We start from the raw sequence: 19,703 nt of genomic DNA, 5'->3' as shown, positions 1-19,703 counted from the left end.
AGACAGAGATCACAAGTAAGCAGAGAAGCAGGCAGAGAGAGAGGGGGAAGCAGGCTCCCTGTTGAGCAGAGAGCCTGATGCGGGGCTTGATCCCAAGACCCCAGGACCATGACCTGAACTGAAGACAGAGGCTTAACCCACTGAGCCAGCCAGGTGCCCCTAAGTGTTCTTTTTAAGACGCTGTACTTCATCTACAATATTCCCTCTGCCCAGGATCCTTTCCCTATTTTGCCACCATGCAATCATATTTCATCCTTTAAATATCCTTTCACAAAGTTAGGCTTCCCAATTTGGGAGATAAGAAAACTAAATCTGAGTTTGAGTGTTATGACTAAAATCACACAGCTACTCAAACTAGGATTCAAACCAGATTGCCCGATTCAAGTGCTCCATGGCACTTGTACATGGCACAAGTACCAAAGGCTCTCTTGCTTGGCCCCATCCCCTATGCATTCTGCCCAACAGTCAGCCTTGAGGCTGTTCGAGTTTACTTTGCCTGCACGTCTAGTTAGCTGTAGATACCAAGCAATTTGTATCTCCTCTGAAAGTAGTGGTGGTCAAGCCCCCTTGCGCTCACTGTAGAGCAACTCTGAGTTGACCCGTAAAATCTTCATCATTGGGACAGAGACAAAGTTACCCATTGGGTGATGTTATTTGATGTCAGTGGTGCACTGTTGCTTATCCTCCTTCCCTTGACTGTTCTACCTGCCCCACTTCCCTTACCTTCCATGTCCATGTGAATCTTCATCCCAGTGTCTGGGTAACCTGCCATACAGTGTACACCTACGTCCTCGGCATGAAATAGTCACTACAGAGACTCAAGTCAAAGGGCATGACCCTGTGGGATCTATGGGCTTCCCAGAAGTCACTACAATGCCCTGATACAAGTTCTAAAGAAATAAAATATTGGGCATTGCTGTATTACATATAAACCATGGTGCATACAATTAAATATATATAGCATATAAAAGGAAAATATTCCTTCCAGAGTTAACTGACATATGATTCTCTCTTAACACACTGAGTGACTCAAAAGTAGATTGCAATTTACCAATTAGGAATCTCAGGTAAAAGTTTAAATTCATTATAAACAAATAGTAAAAACTGGCAAGAAAATACCAATATTTAAAATGTTATCATTTTTATTTTATTATGGGGGGGTAGAGATGTTTGACATACAAAAATGGATTATTTTTTATAAGATCTCAACATAGTACCATGCAATTATTCCTTGATTGTCTACCTCTTAAGTCAAAAATAATATATATCTTGCTTTAATTGGGAATATTTCTGGGCATATTTAACTTAGTATATTGTTAATGTCTTTATTACTAGAAATTCTATTTTCCTGAAAACATTAGCATCATATAATACTTGGTCTCTTTTGAAAGTCTCTTTTATTTTGCACATGTCAGAAGTTACAATGCAGCCATATAGATGGAGAATCTTCAACCTAAAAAAAAAGTGAAGAGACAAGACCCCCAATTATGTAGAGTGGAGACAGTAGAGCCTAGATTCTAAGCATGGTAAGTGTATGAAAATTATTTATGTTAAGTACTTTATGTTTCTCAAGGAGAAAGATAGCATCAAACTTGAGAACATCAAGTACATTTTAAAATTCTGTCGCCTAGGGGCGCCTGGGTGGCTCAGTGGGTTAAGCCGCTTGCCTTTGGCTCAGGTCATGATCTCAGGGTCCTGGGATCGAGCCCCACATCGGGCTCTCTGCTCAGCAAGGACCCTGCTTCCTCCTCACTCTCTGCCTGCCTCTCTGCCTACTTGTCATCTCTCTCTGTCAAATAAATAAATAAAATTTTTTAAAAAATTAAAAAAAAAATAAAATTCTGTTGCCTTAGTGAGGAATGGTGAGAATATCTGAAGTTGAAGACCAGCTATATTCTGAAGGAAAGGGTATGTTCTGTGCTACTGTAACACTCACGCTCCATAAAAAAAGTTTTAGTGGAACACAGTCCTGTGCATTCACTTTCACGCTAGATGGGCACAGCTGAGTAGTTGCAATAAGCACATCTGACCTGTCAAACCTAAAGTATTCATTCTCTGGCCATTTACAAAAGGATTTTTCCAACCCTACTTTATGTGAAGTAGTGAGGGAAGGACATGTCTCACATGTTCTCATAGCACAAGTTGACAAAATGCTCTAGCAAAGGATCTCCTTGTTTTCAAACTAATCCTCTACCTCGTGCTTCTGAAAATTCCTCAAATCCAATAAAAACATAATATTTCAACTTACAGGGAAAGAAGTGCATTCATCTCACAGCAATAGTGGTAGTATGAAGGAAGAATGCGGAAACTCCATCAATGGTGACTCGTTTAGCATTTTTTTAAAATAAGGAAATACTGACCAGGCAGAATCTTATGCAATCAGCTGATATGTGTGACTGTTAAGGTTTTTCGTTTCTCAGTATTGTAGAAAAACCCAGTAATAAATTCTTCTCAGGATGTATTAATTTTGCCTTTGATAAAGAATTGCCAGGCCTAGTTTCAGAAGGCGAAAAGGGCCATGATTTTTATGGTGCTTCCCATTTTGCCTTCCCTGCCAGTAGTTCCAGCTTCAGTCTTCACTCACCTTGACCCCAGTTCCATTTCTCCTGTTTCTCTACCTGGTTTCTGAGCAAACTTTTTTTTTTTTTTTTTTAACCATAATTTCAAACTGCTCAGCTGTGTGTTTGTGTATGTGTCCGTGTGTTTACCTATTAAAAAAAAAAAAAAAAGTCCTAAAGCCTTTGGAAAGGAGGCAGGATTTAAATTTAGGAATAATTATAAACAACTATTAGGCAGTTGTGTGCATTTTAATGTTGATGGTACTGGAACAATAATCATGCCAGTATTCCCTTATTAGTTTACTACTTGTTTTTTTTTTTTTTTTTAAGTTTTTTTATTTATTTGACACAGAGAAGGAGAGGGAGAGCAAACACAAGTGTAGGAGCAGCAGGCAGAGGGAGAGGGAGAAGTAGACTCCCTGCTGAGCAAGGAACTGGACATGGGACTCAATCCCAGTTCCCTAGGATCATGACCTGAGCTAAAGGCAGACACTTAACAGACTGAGCCATACAGGTGCCTCAGTCTACTACTTGTTTTAGAACTGTCTAGGACACACTCAACTTTTTCCCAAACTTACATTCTAACAAAAGACAAATCATGTTCTATGATCACAATGGATTTCTTCTTAGGAAATCCTATGAATTTGATCTCAAATGCTCAAAAATTACTTTTAGCCCCAGGGAATGCAATGTGTGCATTGTTAGATCAGAGACACATTTATATTCATTGAAAATAATGGAGAATTGTACATTTCTATGTGGCATGGAAGTTCCCAATTCTATAATAGGAGATGGTAAAATATTTATCTTTTTTTTTAGACTAAGAAAGATTAAAGCTCCTGTTACCAGAAGTACAAAATGGGAAAAACTAGATCAGTCAGATAGATATCTATAAAATTCAAAAACCCTTCCTTTTCCTCTAGAAAGTATTCTATAATTCAGTATTCAAAGGATGAGATATTCAAATAAGTCTCTTCCACCAATACCCTGGAGTCTCAGCTTAGCAATGAACTAGGACACTAATTTTTTACTGATGTAGTAATTAGAAATACAGAATCAGGATTTCTAACCCTCTTACATGTATTCTTTAATGTTAAAGAAGATGGGTGAAAAAAGTGAAATCTAGCTTAAAAAGAAAAAAAAAAGTAAGAGGTCGCATTTGCACCATGCAATGAGATATTGGAAGAAGACAGAATTCTTTGCCCACCAACACATTTGTGGAGGAATGCCTTACCTTTAGGATTTTGGAAAATAATGTAAATTCCATTATGTCTTCTGAGTTCTCAATTCATATTTTTAGTAATAAACAAATTATTAGTTAATTTTCATAAGACATAGATGATCAGCAAACTGAATTTCCTCAAACGGTTCCATTATTTTGTTTGTTTTGAAACCTAAAAAGTTCTGGGGTTCTATACAGAAGTATTTGTTCTATGGATTCCTCTATTTTCTGAAAGATTAACTCATTATAGAAATCTCAGATTTCTTCCAAAAAGTTCAGATTTCACAGAGGAGACTAGGATTAATCAAATAATTCTTGAAATATAGGACATCTGAAATGGTAGTTTCAACTCCAAAAACTCCTCAAATGTTTTTTTTTTCCCCCCCTGGCTTGTATATCGTTCTGGTAAATGGTATCTCAAGGACAGAGGCCAACATAACTGGAAAATATCTAATGTCCCTCAAGTATTTTTTCCTCAACTTTTCAATGAACTTCAAAGTACCAACGAACTAATATATTTTTTGTGCTATATGAGAAGTCATGAAAACTTGGTTTGGTCTTAAATAAAGTTCCAGAAGCTACTTTCTGGGAAATATTTAATGATAGCTAGAATTCTGTGTTGATAAAATGGAAGCAACACTGAGGATTTATAAGTAATAATACAAATATTCAATACTAAACAAACCAATGCACAGCTGATATCAAGTTTTCATTTTGTGATGACATTTAAGACTGAAAGAGAAACAAGTGGACAAAAATAAACATTCTCTTACCATCTACAGTTTTCGCAAAGTTTTTGAACCACGTCCAGGGTGACATTCTTGCAGAAACTGAGTTTCACATGTTCCAAACTAATGTGACAATAATTAGCCAATGAATAAACTCTGGGAAGGAGAAAGAGAACAAAAAGTTATGAGAATAGTGAAGTGTACTTTTTTATGACGTTTTCAAAAACTCAGCCCCCAAATTTACCTTGGCTTTGCATGTTCACTAACCCCACACTATCCCTCCTCCCCTACCAGTCCTGCCCTCCCATCCGGACAGAGACTGCAAATATAGTTCCCTAACAGCAGCACATGCGATGAACACACCGAATAAAATTTCCAGACCAAAAAACAAAACAAAAAAAAGTAAAGAAGACAGGGGCAAAGATCTAAAGATGTCAGATTCTACTTGGAGATACTTAGAGAAAGGGTAATAGTAGATAGATCCAGAGGGTTATTACAGTGTTGTCATTTTGATGGGTATTTAGTTATAATGAAGTAAAAGTGATCATTATCTTAACATCTGGCACCAGACTTACTCCCAGAAGGGACCTGTCTTTGTTTGGGCTAATACTGTGCTAGACGTTTGTAGGAGGAAAGGGCCTGCAGAACAACATGTCATAGTTCTGCCACTCTTCATGGACAGGGATGGGTTTTTCTTCCTCCTGACAGCTGGGTAAATAAAGACCGTGGAGTGGGGAGAGACAGAAGGCAGAAAATGGGGCGAGGCCAGAGCTGGCAAGGTAAGGTTGACGGGACACTTGAGGCTGTGAGAAGGTATTCTCTTGTGATATAGGCCTTTCTTCGGGTTCCCTGAAACATTTCTACTGAGGTTTATTTCACTCACTATTGAGATAGAAGAGGCTGAGTTACCATTGTGCATGTGAGAGGGAGCAGGACCCCAAGAAGCACAAGATAGGAGGGGACCTGAGAGTCTAAGTCCCACCACCCCAGGATTTGTCAGAATCATGAGGATGGAATTTTGGAAATGTTGAAGAGTCTACCTAGATCTTGGGAGTAAAATGTCCACTCCCAGGACAAGGGATCCATGTATAACCTAAATTGTTAGTCCTCACGGGATGACTCCTGGACCAGCAGCATCAGCATCACTTAAGAAATTGTTAGAAAATTTGGCTTCACTCCTGATCCACTAACTCAGAAACTATAGAGTTGGGGCTCACCAGTCTGTGTCTATAGGGGTGTGTGTGTGTGTGTGTGTGTGTGTGTGTGTGTGTGTGTATTTCTGTTTAAGATTTTGTATATTTATTTGAGAGAGAAAGGGAGAGAGGGAGAGCAGGAGCACATGGAAGGAGGGACAGAGGGAGAGGGAGAACATCTCCAGCAGACTCTGCTCTGAGCACAGAGCCAGAGGTGGGGCTCAATCTCATGACCCCAAGATCATGACCTGAGCTGAAATCAAGAGTTGGATGCTCACCTAAGGGTCCCACACAAGCCTGTGCTTTAACAAGTCTTCTGAGTGATCCTGATGTACATAAAAATTGAGAACTACTGATCTTATCGATGGTTCACAGCCTTGGCCACACAGCAGATCCACCTGTGATCCAATGATTAGTAAATATGGATGCTAGAGAATCATTGTCAGTGATTCTACCATCTAAACAAATTGTACTTCTGAGAAACAGATTACTGAAAATAAATCTATAGGTTAAAGTAAAAAACCTCTGGTAAGCAGGAGTTTTTACTGACCTTCTAGTTGGGCTTCCTAAAAATAGTAATTCTGCTTTAACAGAATCCATGTTCAGTATTTGTGCCCTCTGTAAGCATTAATTCTTCTGTCCATTTCAGACTCTTCTGTTAGGCTAGTTACCAGGTCTCCATCTAAAATTGGGGGACTATGGGAAGGCAGGTAAGAATGGGGAATAGCAAGAAGGGGAGAAAGTTAGGGCAAGTAGGTCTGTAGCAAACATATTTTTACTATCCCCAGAACTGTTGGGAAATGGGACAGTCATCAATGTCAGAAACATGAGATGGTCCCATGGAAATAAAGCCTTGCCAACGTTAAAAGCAAAGGAACTTTCAAACTTAAATGCTAAGTATTATCATCTTTGCTATCCAGATATAGACCCAGATAGTATGTGTGGCCTGTACTCACTATCAAAGATGATCTGTTTGGGGATTTTGAATATTTTACATAGTATACCATGGAGAGGTGTCCTAATGTTAACAAGGGCAAGGGGAAAAGCTTCCTTAGACAGTCTCTGATATACTTCCCCATGTTTCATACTGGTGAAAGCACATTATCTATAATAAGAAATCTATGCTTTTCAATGTTAAAAGAACATTATACATACAAAAAATTCCACAATTTATGTCCTCATCTTTAAAATGGACATTTTCTTAGGGTACCTGGGTGGCTCAGTCAGTTAAGCCTCTTGCCTTCTGCTCAGGTCATGATCCCAGGGTCCTGGGATCAAGTCCTACATCGGGCTTCACTGCTCGGCTAGGAGTTTCCTTCTCCCTCTCCCTCTGCCCCTCCCCCCACAACTTATGCTCTCTCTCTTTCTCACTCTGTCTCTTTCTCAAATAAATAGGTAAAATCTTTAAAAAAAGAAAATGGACACTTTCTCTAGTTTTCAATTAATAACAGAAAAATCAGAGGACTTTAAATGTCATGATAATATCCATAAATATTGAAATTCTGATATCTCTTGGGGTTCCACTGAATGATTAGACCAGTGCTCTCAAGTCTTCCCTATAATAATTATGAAAATTCAAAGTTCTTTACAATGGATTTATTCAAAATGAGTAATGATAATTTTTACTTTCTAAGAAATAACCACCTTAAATAAGTAGCATGAGTGTATGCATAGTGAATAATACTTATGATTTGAACAAAAACAATTTTAATGGTATTTATAAACAAATAATAATGCCTAACACAGAGTGCTTTTCATATTTAAGGCCCTTAAATCTTTTCCTGAGTTAAGTCACTTAGTCCCCACGAAGACCCTGAGGCAGGACCTATCATTTTCATCTTCATGTTACTGATGAGGAAAGTGAGGCACAGAGAGGTTTAGTATCTCATCCAAGGTCACCCAGCTAATAAAAGAGCTGGGGTTTGGGTCAGGGAATTGGGCCCCAAAGTCCATGCTAAATCAATCCTGCCTCTCAAATGAAACAAATGATTTAGTCTACTTGCACAAGAATTATGTGAGTGTTTTCCTGAATATTTTAGTTAGAGATCTTATCGCCTCACAGGAAAAAAAAAAGTAATCTGCTTCTCATTCCTGAGTGTCTATCAGTAAATGAGTCGGCAAGACTCTGTTTGATAATTGTTCCTGTTCATTTCTGGTCCAAACCTCAATGATAATATAAAAACCACAGGACGCAGACCCAGGTTTCTGTTGCATGTTTTCATGAACATGAGAACAGTGTTTCATGTTTTCCTCTAAGAAAACAAGTTCACTAACGTGAGGAAGGCAATGTAAGAACAGGTTTCACATTGCTGTAAATGTTTCTCTCAGGTTATTCAACTACTTCCGGAAGTCCCCATTGCTTTCAGAATAGGACATTCTTTTCTCTTACAATTGAATAAATCCTGCTCAGATAGGCTCTGCTGTAGAGGTACCCCTGCTCTGAGAGATGCAGTAAAACAATGAAACACCCACTCATGTCGTATATTTGCCTACTTGATCACCTCTCTCTAAATTAAGCTGCTGAATGGCTGGCTTGGGGGGCAGTAAACAAGGCAACATAACTGGTTTTGTATTCACATTTGAATTAACTGAATGTTTTATTGGAGACAAAGTAAAATAGAAAAGGAAGATCCTGAGGCAGCATGAAGCAGATAATCCAGCAAGAGTGCCAGGAGAGCTGGGGCGCCTGGGTGGCTCAGTTGGTTAAGCAGCTGCCTTCGGCTCAGGTCATGATCCCAGCGTCCTGGGATCGAGTCCCATATCGGGCTCCTTGCTCCGCAGGGAGCCTGCTTCTCCGTCTGACTCTGCCTTCCACTCTGTCTGCCTGTGCTCGCTCTCGCTTGCTCTCTCTGACAAATAAATAAAATCTTTAAAAAAAAAAAAAAAGAGTACCAGGAGAGCCAACAAAAATGGGGGTGTTGCCATAGTTACCAATAAACACACACACACACACACACACACACACACACACAGCCTACAACCTCCGTGTCGGTAAGATAGTGAAAACCAGCAAAATAAGCTCTCAAGTCTGGGGTTGTTCTCTCCTCTGTACTTTAATTAGTATGATCCAGCCTTTGGAGACAAGCCAGAATGAAAAAAAAAAAAAGTCTTTAATTCTGCCTGTTAGTAGGTTCTAGCCTTATGAAACCCTCTCTGAAGTGAAGCCTCTGGTACATATCATTGTAATTAGGGTCACAGCAACCTTCTACCGTGAAGGTAGTCTCCTAATTAGGGACTGACCTGAGCTGTGTATCATTCATGCAGGCCCCCCGCCAACAGTAACCCAGGAAAGACTTGGGTTCCAGTCAAGTCACACTTTTGTTAGTTCTGTATCACCCAGACAAGGGACTTTTGTCTCAGAGACAAAATCAGTAAAAGCTAACAGTGGCTTATCATTAGCCCAGCACACTGTATATTCACTTTTTATTTTGTTATATTTCAGTCAGACATTTATAAGTGAAATCCAAACACGTATAGTAAGATGATCAGCGGGATCATAAGTGCAGTCTTTATCCAGATACTCACAGATAAAAGACAAAATGAAAGAAAGGTCAGCGGGCGGAGGGGGGGGTGTAGTTTCCATCTGTAACGTGGCTTAAGCATAAATAAAAACTGGGCCTGAAGGAAAAGTAGGCCTCAAGGCTATAATGAAGTACATTTATGATGTCTTCCTTTCTATTCTATTCTACTGATTTTTCCCATGTAGATTTGTAGGATCTGACAAGTGTCTTCTGTCTACCAACTGCGGCGTCCATTATGACGATCATAGACAGACGTGATTAGCAAGAGGGATGATATTGGTGAAGTTGCAAAGAGGAGAGGAAGCATGTCGGTTCTGTAAATCCAGCAGAAGTGTGTGTGGGCCCAGTGGTCTGCTAACCCAAGGGCATAGATCTGCGGTAAATACTGTCGTAAATGAATGGAAAACACCAGGGTAGTTTGAATTCATGTCTATTTTACATGCCCCTCTTATTTCCATTCAGACCCATTTCCAGACCCTGCATCTAGTATATAGATGCAATTCCACAGGAGGAAACCAAGTATAGCCTTTATATTTTTTGTAGACCAACAGGGGGCCACACCCTAAAATACCATCATAGAACAAATGCATTTGATAAAAAGGGCTGTGTGACTCTTCCAAACTGATAAATGATTGTCTCATATATTATCTTTAATCAGAGATTTTAAGTTCAACAGATGTTAACTAGACTTATTGTGGTGATAATTTTGCAGTATACAAATACTGAATTTTTATGTTGTATGCCTGAAACTCATATAATGTTATTTATCAGTTAAATTCCAATAAAAAATAAGTAAATCAAGCAGCTTAGCTCTAGAAAAATAAGACAGTATGTATTTATCATTGTAACACATTGTAAAGTGTGTATATTTTATACATATTCGGGTATTCTACTTTAAGTTATATTCAGTGTATCAAGAAATCCTGAGAATCACCTGGAAAACTTTTCATGAAATGGTATACTGGAACAAATACTTAACAAAATTTTTAAAAAATTGATCATTAATACCATAATATCTATAAAGAATATTTATAAATCTATGAAGCTACACATATGTATGTTTCTTTTTTTTTAAGATTTATTTTTTTGAGAGAGAGAGACAGAGAGACAGAGCATGCATTGGGAGAGGGGCAGAGTAAAAAGTAGAAACAGGCTCCCTGGTGAGCAGGAAGCCTAAATCAGGTGTCAGTCCCAGGTCCCCAAGATCACAACCTGAGCAGAAAGCAACCACTTAACTGACTGAGCCACCCAGGCATCCCCCAAGATATATGTTTCAATAGTACAAGGGAAACCCCACAACACAGAAATAAATAAAAGCAAAATACCATTAAGGATATTAAAAAAAAGGGGAACCTGCTTTTCCCTCTTCCTCTGATGCTCCCCCTGCTTGTGGTCTCCCTCTCTCTCAAATAAATAAATTAAAATCTTAAATATATATATATATTAAAAGCATTGAATGTCAAGAAGCACCAGCAAGGGGCGCCTGGGTAGCTCAGTCGGTTAAGCCACGGCCTTCGGCTCGGGTCATGATCCCAGAGTCCTGGGATCGAGCCCTGCGTCCGGCTCTCAACTCAGCAGGGAGCCTGCTTCCTCCTCTCTCTCTGCCACCTGCTTCCCTTGCCTACTTGTGATCTCTGTCTGTCAAATAAATAAATAAATAATCTTAAAAAAAAAAAAAAAAAAAGAAGCACCAGCAAAATACGCTGTCCATAACATTGGCTCTGTATGTACCAGAGCACTGAGGTCTCCACTGGCAAGGCAGGCAGGTCCACACACCACTGTTGGAAGAATGCACTGTACAGCCTTTCCGAGAGCATTTCAGCAATATTAATTTCAAAGCCTTAGAAATGTTAATTTCCTAATTTTTTGAACTAGTAATTCTATTTTTTAGGGCTTTCCATGAATGAAATAATAAAAGATGCAAATATTTGCCTATGAGGATATTTTTTAGTATGTTATTTTTTATAAAGAAAATCAGAAGCAATCTCTACACCCAACATTAAGATAATTTTTTAAAAGATTTTATTTATTTATTTGACAGACAGAGATCGCAAGCAGGTAGAGAGGCAGGCAGAGAGAGAGAGAGAGGAGGAAGCAGGCTCCCTGCTGAGCCGAGAGCCGGACGCGGGGCTCGATCCCAGGACCCTGAGATCCTGAGACCCTGAGCCGAAGGCAGAGGCTTAACCCTCTGAGCCACCCAGGTGCCCAAGATAATTTTTAAATTAAGTATAGCATATTTATGTAATGGGATATCAAGCAAACATCAGAATAATATTTTTGAAAATTAATGGTTTATTAGGAGAACATGGCACAAGTTTAGATGGAAAAGTGACAAACGATTATATTTATGGGATGATTCATATTTAAGTACATTAAGTGATTTGTAAGAAAGCTTTTGGAAAATATAAGCTCTTTTTTTAAAAAAAGAATTCACATTCACAATGTGAATGCCCACCTGAATCCTACCAATCCTTCAAGGATTATCTGAGGTTAAACCATTCTCCAGAAGTCACCCCCCCTCTTAAAAGATGTGTATGCTATTTAGATTTTTACATGTGTGTGTGTGTGTGAGAGAGAGATACTTTTCTTAAATTAGGTGGTAAGTACCTTGAAGGAAGTACTTGTCTGGATATTGTTTTCTATCCCTTACTGCAAACAGCTCACCTAATTATTTTGAATTTATGATCTTTTTAAAGTATGCCGATTAAACTCGATGGCAGGAGTTTGTTGCATCTACTCCCAGAATAGTCAGCTCTTGTGATTCTAAGGAGTTAAGGCTGAACCACAAAGCAATCTTTTATCTGAAAATTTTTAAAGATATGTACCAGTAAGAGAAAATAAGTACAAGAACATTATTTGATGTTTCCAGGAAAATAAAATGCTTCCAGTAAACCATTCCCTTGTGGAGGCCAAGAAAAACAAGGCTGTACTCACCTCAAGTCTAGCACTGACATAAATACAGCCATCTTGACAAAGCAAAAGCTGGCACCTTGCACCCCCTTCTCCACTCGCTCCCCTCCCCTCAGTAGTATGTATGAACCAATAGTTAACTTGCAGAAATCACAATCCTGCAAGACAGGAGTCTCCCTTGGTTTACAAATGTCCCAATGCAAAATCTCACTAACAAGGACGCTTGATAGGAGGAATGTGACATTCCACCAGGAAACTCCCAACTGTCTTCATATTAGAGGGAAAAACGGCCTTGGCTTGATAATAAGTAGGGCTCCAATATCCTGACAGTCTTCTTTATCCCGATAGCCCTTCTGAACACCCCCTTTGTCCTCACCCATTGCTGAGTCCACCCTTGCTCTGCCTTTAAAAACCCTGACTATAATCTGGTTCAGGGTACAGGTCCCTACTCTGCTGCATCAGGTACACTTGGGCCCAAGCTTAAGCTTGTCAAATATATCCTCACGTGATTACATTGCTGTTGGCTCCTTGGTGGTCTCTCAGATGTGAAAACTTGGGCACAACAACCCTGTCCTCCGACTTCCCTGAAAACTAAAAATAGTAATAGTAATAATATCTAGAAGCTGGAGAATCTGTTGACTTCTTGTAATCATTAAAAAGTTGATTCTCTGTAAGTTTGATTATTCTAAATTATTTTATAGATATAAAATCTCAATTTTCATGAGACAAAATAATTTAAGCATCCTTTGCAATGTTGCAAAACTTCAGACAGTAATTATTAAAGTGTGTGTGACCCTTCACATTCCAAACCAATATCCCCTCTATGTTTATTTTATTGTTTTTATTTTTTAAATATTTTCAGGTATCTTTGGCAAAGAAGATTTTTTAAGTAATCAACCCTGATTTGGAGCTAACCCACTAATGACCCTGTGGTGTAGTAAATGTATTAGGTTTATGAGAGATGGAATGAAGTACAATTAATCCCTTAAAATCATTGTTGGATGAGATGGCCCATTCAGAGCTCAAGAATATTTTTGTTCAAATATACAGCTATAAAAGCAACCAGATGTGATATATGGGCTTAGGCAAGAACCGTCATCAGTGTGTTACTCAGAAAGTGGAAATAATGCCAGCTCTGAACACTTCTCCATGAGTGTTAATTACATGGTGTATACCAAGTTACTCCCAAACTTAGCTTAAAATAATATCACATAATATCTCTGTTTCTCTGCCTCAGGAATCCAAGTACAACTTAATTGAGTGGTTCTGGCTCAAGGTGCCTCATGAGATTGTAGTCAGACTGCTGGGAGGGCTGAGTCTCATCTATAGGCTTGGCTGTGGGAAGATTTCCTTCCAAGCTCACTCACATGGTTATTGTCCCTTTCTGGCTGTTGCCCAGAGAATTTAGTTCCTCACCGTGTGGACTTCTTCCCAGATTGCTGGAGTGTCCTTATGATGTAACTGCTGGCTCTCCCACAAGAAATAATGAGTGAGAGAGAGAGAGAGAAAGAAGAAAGCTGCCCTAGATGGAAGGCTCAGTCTTTTATCACCTTGTCTCAGATGTGGGATGCTATCACTTCTGCTGTGTTCTGTTGGTCCCTGAGACCAATGCTAATACAGTGTTGGAAGGACCTACACATGGCATGAATTCTAGGAGCTGGGAATCTTCGGGGGCTAGTTTGGGAACTAGCTACCACAATGATAGAATATCGTCTATTATTAACTGTGATCAAATATTAAGAGTCACTGAAATAGGCATTTTGTCACATCCCTTAACTTGCTTGGGGCCCAGGAATGCCATAAGCAAATTCAGATTCCTTTTGGCCTACCATCTCATGGTCTACATTATAGGCTGCATTTAAGGTGCCCTTAAAATGACGAACTGAAGTGGATAATTTTTGTAAAGCAACTGGATAAAAAAGGACAATTGCATTTCCCTACCCTCTTCTGCTTATTCCTGTAGAGCTGAGGTCTAGATATTTGAGCTGGCGGCAGCTTCTTGCCAACACGGGGATTCCTGCATTGTAATCTGTCAGTTTTCACTCACATCGGGATACCTGTAGAGTTTAAGTAAAAAGGATTTAGTAGGGGCTTTTCATAAATGGGCACACTTGAGGCACCTGGGTGGCTCAGTGGGTTAAAAGCCTCTGCCTTTGGCTGGGGTCATGATCCCAGGGTCCTGGGATCAAGCCCTGCAAAGGGCTCTCTGCTCAGCAGGGAGCCTGCTTCCCCTCCTTCTCTCTCTGCCTGCCTCTCTGCCTACTTGTGATCTCTGTCTGTCAAACAAATAAATAAAAATATATTTTTTTTAAAAATAAAATAAATGGGCACACTCAGTTTCCCCTTTTCTAGCTAGCAGATCAAGAGTTGTTGTTTCTAGGGGTGCCTGGGTGGCTCAGTGGGTTAAGCCTCTGCCTTCAGCTCGGGTCATGATCTTAGGGTCCTGGGATCGAGCCCCACATCGGGCTCTCTGCTCTGCGGGGAGCTTGCTCTCTCCTCTCTCTCCCCTTGCCTCTCTGCCTGCCTCTCTGCCTACTTGTGATCTGTCAAATAAATAAATAAAATCTTAAAAAAAAAAAAAAGAGTTGGTGTTTCTATATGGGGAAACATTAACGTCATATTTAACTGAGTCTCTGAGAGGAAAGGACACTTCACTGAAATTTGCTGTTACAAAGAAACCACACACCGACGCAATTCAAATCACATTGTCCTTTGCCCAAGTCTTATATTCCTAGAGATAGAGGTCTGTCTACACTGCCCCCTACATCTATTTAGTTAACCATCATGAGCTCTAAGTATTTAAACAAGTTTAGTCTTAACCTAGAATTTTATAGATTGATCTGATCTTGAGAGTTATTTTGAAAAGTATTAAAGATAATATAAGCAAGATTTCTATGACCAGAGTTCAAATAAAACTCAAATGTTTTTGCAGCTTTCTTTTAAGTATTTTTAAGTATCAAAATCAAGATATAGGGACGCCTGGGTGGCTCAGTTGGTTAAGCAGCTGCCTTCGGCTCAGGTCATGATCCCGGCGTCCTGGGATCGAGTCCCACATCGGGCTCCGCAGGGAGCCTGCTTCTCCCTCTGACTCTGCCTTCCACTCTGTCTGCCTGTGCTTGCTCTCGCTCGCTCTCTCTCTGACAAATAAATAAATAAAATCTTTAAAAAAAAAAAAAAAAAAAAAATCAAGATATAGAATAAAGAGGTTTCTAATCAAAAGGTATTTGAAAAATCATTGTCAAATTTTTGCAAGAGCAAGAACAGCTTCAGCTTTCATAACAGGGAAGGGCTTGTAATATAAACATCTACTCAGATATGACGGTAACTATATTTTAACATTTTATTATCTGTATTATTTATATTCTTTGTTATTAATCTCTTTTTTTTGTTGTTTAATGTCAAAGGTCACCTTGGAGAGTCAGTTTACAACCCTTCAAGCTCATGAGACAAAAATCACTTCCAGGGTCTTCTCTTCTAGAGTCTTATTTCCAGAAACCACCACAGGTTCCCTGCCTGGCTTCTCCAAGGGAGCAAACAAGCATTTCAGAATGCCTTTGCTTGATTTGCATGAAAGCCAGCAGTAGATGCTCATAAAAAAGGGTGCATTCCTAGCAGCAAGAATGGCATTGTTTGCCTTTTACTCCCTTTTCCCTCTTTTAAAGGAAATAGGACATTCTTAAGAAATGAAAGGCTTGGGGCACCTGGGTGGCTCAGTGGGTTAAAGCCTCTGCCTTCGGCTGGGGTCATGATCCCAGGGTCCTGGGATCCAGCCCTGCATCAGGCTCTCTGCTTAGCAGGGAGCCTGCTTCCCTTTCTCTCTTTCTGCCTGCCTCTCTGCCTGCTTGTCATTTCTGTCTGTCAAAGAAATAAATAAAATCTAAAAAAAAAAAAAAAGGAAATGAAAGGCTCACTAGACAGGTACAGGAGCTGGAGTCAAAAGTGCTGGTTTTGTGTCCTTGTTCTCTGATGCATCCCATGACACTCAAGCCTTCCCCTCGCACAAGGCAGACTTCCATAAAATTAGGGTATCCTTATCTACTTAGGTTGCAAATGAAAGATTAAAACCAGCTTTCTATTGGGGAAAATACGACATAGGATGTGCAGCCAGATGACTTGGTGTGGAGTCTCACAGTGCCATTCATTAATTATGCAAATCTGGACAAGTTACTTAATTCCTTTAAACCCCAGTTTCCCTTGAGGAAAAAATAATGGGAGTAGCTGTTTATCATTTAGTTATTACGGCGGTCAGTGTATGTCTGTGAAAGTGCTACTCTGATGGAAGGCAGTATTATTAAAGAGGTGGCATATTGCTGGATTTCCCAGCTCTTCCTCTGTCCCCCATGTTTTCAGTAGCAGTGGCAGTCCCTATTCAGTGCAACTGTTCCTGCTGGTGGTGTCATCACCCCTTCCAAAGCTCTCTTTCGTCAGAGAGAGCAGTTTGTAGTGAGCGATGCTCAGTTGCTAATACTCATTCGTTCTGATGGAGAGAGCACTTGTGGTCAGATGACCTGGGATCTGATCCCAGTCCTGCCGTTGCCCGGCCGTGGGAGCTTGGGCAAGTCACAGCACCCTCTCTGGGTCTTGATACTATCCTTGTTATTTAAAGAAGTGTTTGGATTAGGGAAATATTTAAGGTTTTCTTTGGCACAAAAATTCAAAATCTATAATTATCATAGATGTTATATGATAAGTTATTAATATTTCCTTAAGTGCTTCAACTATAGAATGGCCATTTTATTTTAATGACCGTAAAACTTTTTGACAGTCCTCCAACTGCGAGGTGAGATCTATATGCCTTTCCCTATAAAAGTGGGCACACTCATTATCTATTTGTATCACTGGAGCACAGAGGAAATGATACTACATGAATTCCAAGGCTACGTCATACAGAGGGATGCAGCTGCCTCCTTGCTTCCTAGGTACTCCTGCTAGAGCCATGTGCTTCCATGTAGAAAGCTGCACTGTCCTGGGAAGTCATGCCATGAGGAAGGAAGGCCAAACCATAGGGAAAGGCCATATATAAGCTCTTTGGAGGACAGTATCCATTCAGTCCAGAGTTCAAGTCATTCCTACCCAGAAGCCAAACATGTGAGTGAGAGATTATTCTAGACCCTTTCAGTCTTCCCAGTTTAGGGAAGAACAGACATCATATAGAACAGAGATAAGCAATCATTTCCATACACAAACCAAAGAATCTGGGAATCTAATAAAATGGTTATTTTTGTACCGCTTGATTCCAGGGGCAGTTATTATACAGAAATGGTAACTGGAAGAAAGGCTAATAATACCATATAAAATAAAGATAGGAGGTTGTCCTCCATGTCCTTTGCAGCTGTGGAATTCTCAGTTAAAAGAAAGTGAAGAAACTGGTCGTGAGATGGGAATCAGTTAAGCACACAGTGCTGAGGCTCAGACCTTTCCAGCATCAGCTTTAACACCGTGCCTCTCCCTGGTGAACACTCTTGGCTAAGTGGACTTCTGTTATAGGTGGTATTTTGCCTGACTGCTCTGCCTTCCCCTGACCTCTTGTCACCATCGCCATTCTTGCTTACATTTGAGGGTAGAAGGACGAAGAGGTTAGAACTATTTACTGCTGTTGTTAAGACAGGCCCGTTAAGGATATAGAATGGTCACTGTGCTGTTGTTGGAATCCTACCCTAAATTTGCCCTTCAAACAACCTTTGATTAGACCAAATCTCACACTTCCTCAAACTGTGCATCCAGTCCTTTCTGTTTTGTTCCATTCCAGTCAGTGTTGATGGGTCAGGTCTCTTCAGAGAATGATGCCGGCTTTTGCACTCTACACAAAAACATATCAGGCAGAACTCTGGCTCCTAATTCATCCATCCACAAGTGTGTATTGGTTTTTTCAGTGACTTAAATCAAGAAAAAACACAGACCAAAGCCACAGTCTTAAAGAACAACGTGACCACTGTGCTGAGGTCTGGGACAGTGCTCAGAGAGAAGAGATTACCTGAGGGTTCGCACATGGGCACTGATTTCCACCAAGCTCCTGTCTGTTACCAAGAGCAAGCACTGAGGACAGGACTGTCCACCTTAGGGCACCAAGTCACAATGAGATGGACAATCCAATCTTTTACCTACAGGACGAAATAAATAAGAATTTCTTTTCAAGCACCGGGCTCCCTGCCCAGCAAAGACAGGGCAGTGATTCAGGAATGTTTTGGTTAAAATGTGCCTTTTTTTCAGATGCATTGTCATTGTCATCAGCATACTAACAGCTCTGATTGAGGAGTGCCTGAGGTATGTCAGATTCTGAGCTAGTCACTTCGTATGCACTGACTATACTCCTTGCAGTGGTCCTACAAAATAAACATTAGTGTCACTTTACAATAAGGAAAGTGTGCACCTGGGAGTTAAATGTCTTGCTGAGGCTGTCCCTAAGGAAGGGGCAAAGCAAACAGTCAAGTTTAGAGCTGATGGTTCCAAAGCCCGCATTTTTCCCAAAGCACTTTCTGTTAAGAACTAACCTGGTAAGAGTCAGTCATCTGATGCAAGCAAGCACAAAGGTTTCCTGTTAATAAAATCAGGCACTAAGAGAGACTTTGATAAATTAATGATAGAAAGTGGACTTAGTTGTAAGATTATAAAATGAATGTCGGGTATAGGCCTAGTAGGTTCAGTTTTAGGTTCAGTTTTACTATTAGAATAAAATCAGTTATGGAACCTTAGGAAAATGAGGTGTTATGAAGGATGGAAATGCACCAAACTAGAAGCAGACAGGAAAATCAGATCTAACTTCTGATTAATGGCATGGATTCGCATGATTTCCTGCTTCTTTTAACCACCACCCATCATGGTTTTATCACCATCATAGTAATGACTGCTGAGTACTGACTTAATAAGAAGGTTGTATTCCTCTCCCCAACATTATCGTCATCAGGAAAAATCACTAATAATCACCTAATTGCAATGAGGGTGGTACTAGGCACTGAATGAACACAGACTTGGATTCTCCCTCTCATGATTTTTAATAGAGCAGGATCTTGGAAGTACCATCCCTTTATATACCCATGCAGAAGGGGAAATCAAGTCCTACAGTGCTCTCCAACCCTTATACTATCCATCTCTGTGCCCTTACCTAGATCCGTATTTATCCACGTTGTGAATTTATTCATGATGTATCATGTTTGTGCTCTAATAGTTATTGCATTTACCTTATAGTCTGGTTTAAGTGCACATATACATCATACTCTTTATGTGAGTGAGTCCAAAGACCACTTTTCAAACCTTGGGCTCTGGACCACAAAGTCTACAGTTTCAAAAACAAAGGAGCTGCCCTTCTTCCATGGCAGCTTTCTTTCTTTCTTTCTTTTTTATTTATTTTTTTAATTTTTATTTTTTATAAATATATAATATATTTTTATCCCCAGGGGTACAAGTCTGTGAATCGCCAGGTTTACACACTTCACAGCACTCACCAAAGCACATACCCTCCCCAATGTCCATAACCCCACCCCCCTTCTCCGAACCGCACTCCCCCCAGCAACCCTCAGTTTGTTTTGTGAGATTAAGAGTCACTTATGGTTTGTCTCCCTCCCAATCCCATC

The 19,703-nt window shown here is 39.9% G+C and overlaps 1 long non-coding RNA gene across 1 annotated transcript; it reads right to left on the bottom strand.

Annotated features, from left to right (window-relative positions):
- Positions 1–1,141: 1,141 nt before the first annotated feature.
- LOC131813157 (uncharacterized) lies at positions 1,142–15,099 on the bottom strand. The gene is made up of 4 exons (XR_009346641.1): positions 14,074–15,099; positions 6,252–6,397; positions 4,554–4,664; positions 1,142–1,453 (listed from the first exon to the last, which is right to left on the bottom strand). It is a non-coding gene; the product is annotated as an uncharacterized LOC131813157 (long non-coding RNA).
- Positions 15,100–19,703: the final 4,604 nt, after the last annotated feature.

Source organism: Mustela lutreola, chromosome 12 (genome assembly GCF_030435805.1).
Source record: "Mustela lutreola isolate mMusLut2 chromosome 12, mMusLut2.pri, whole genome shotgun sequence".
NCBI lineage: Eukaryota > Metazoa > Chordata > Mammalia > Carnivora > Mustelidae > Mustela > Mustela lutreola.
The sequence above is the reverse complement of the archived record's forward strand: the minus strand, read 5'-3'. Positions and strand labels throughout refer to the sequence as shown.